Here is a 1,782-nt window from a genome sequence, read left to right on the forward strand (position 1 = left end):
AGCCAGCCAACAGCAAAAGATGGGTCTTTTGCACACTCTGGTGCTCATGATGATGGTATAATGCAGTGTTTTGCAGACAGCCACATAAGGGCCATAGTACATGCCAGCTGGGAGAAAAAATCCAGTAGTTCCCCAAAAATCAGTCGAAAATGCTTGAATGACACAGGTATAGCAGGTAATAGGCTTGTCACCTGTTAGTTTATATAAATATCTAGGAATGGAAGTAGGTATGAATGAGCTTTCTTAAAAGGAAACATGGTTTAAGAAAAGTGCACTGGTGTTTTAATGTGAGAATCCATTAAAGTGAATGAGAGAATGGTGTGGTTCCCACTTGTACCCCATAAAGAGGTAAGAAAAACAAAAAGAAAAAAAAAAACTTTTTAGGTGTAGCTATTCAGTTAGATGCAGGAAAATGGATGTTGTTATTGTATGTTTTCTCCTTATTAACTTTTGATTTTGTCCAATGTTCACGAAGAGAGATCAGTGACTTCATTAAATTATACAGCTGTGAGCTGTGAGATGCAAGCTAAGGCAAATAAATTCATGCACATCGGTGCATTGAAGGGAATTTCTTCTTTAATTTGACAATTAATTCTGTCAGTACATTTGTGCAATTCATTTGTAAGTATCCTTTCTCTGTTTTAGAAGAAATTATTTCTTACAGATCAATTTAGCAGTACCACAATATAATAATTCATAGGCTCTATCTCTATGTTACATATTCCCAAATTTATTTTACATATTTAGTCTCTATATAGGACTGTTTCTATTGACAATGGATGATATTATCAACATTAAGATTTGCCTGTACTCCCATGCATTCTTCTCTAATTGTGAAGCTGAAATCTTAAAGTTCACTAACAGATTACTGTCTTTACTTGTAGCTTGGCCCTTGATAAAACATAAAACATAATAAAGAATTTGCACATGCTCTAGAGAAATGTTGATTGCAAGCATAAAAACGTAATGAACATTTCCATATTGTTTTATGGTCTCATTGTCTTTAGTTATGCTTGAGATTCGTCAGAACTATTTCATTCTTTATATTTTGCCTTCTTTCATTCCCTTTCTTAGCTTCATTTGTACTGATAATAACATACAGTGATTAAGAGTGGATTGTTTGTAGTGAGGATGACACAGTTCTATTCTTGGCTTTCCTATTTATTAGTTAAAGTACAAGTATTATTAAATTATATAATTTATCTGTGCCTAGGGTTTCACTTGTAAAATGAGGGTAATAACAATATCTACCACAAAAAATGGGAGCTCTGGTAGCATAGTGGCTAAGGCACTTGACTGCTAACCAGAAGACTGGCGGTTCAAACTCACCAGCCACTCCTTGGAAGGAAGATGGGGCAATCTACTTCAGTAGTGATACAGCCTCGGAAACCCAAGGAGAGTTCACTATGAGTCATGTCTGACTCGACGGCACATAACAACAACAACAACAACAACCACAAAAGATAATTAGAATGATTATTTGAATGCAACACTCTTAGCACAGTACCTAGAATAGAGTAAGCATATATTGCATAGTCCCTAGTACTGTTTTATAAACTACACTGATTTTCTCTAGTTGTCCATCAACCATTATGTACTTGACCTTTTGTAATCTGATTCGGAACCCAACATTTTCTGAAATTGTTTGCCAGTTTTCCTGGTAACTTCTATTCTGTTAAATAAACTCTGCATGATTTATGAGACCCGTAATGGGCATTTAATTTAACTATTTTGACTGAAACCTCTTCACAAAATATTCTGATAAATTAGCTACACTGGTGT

This window comes from Orycteropus afer, unplaced genomic scaffold (genome assembly GCF_000298275.1).
Source record: "Orycteropus afer afer isolate SDZICR_OR568_19922 unplaced genomic scaffold, OryAfe1.0 scaffold01059, whole genome shotgun sequence".
NCBI classification, from domain to species: domain Eukaryota; kingdom Metazoa; phylum Chordata; class Mammalia; order Tubulidentata; family Orycteropodidae; genus Orycteropus; species Orycteropus afer.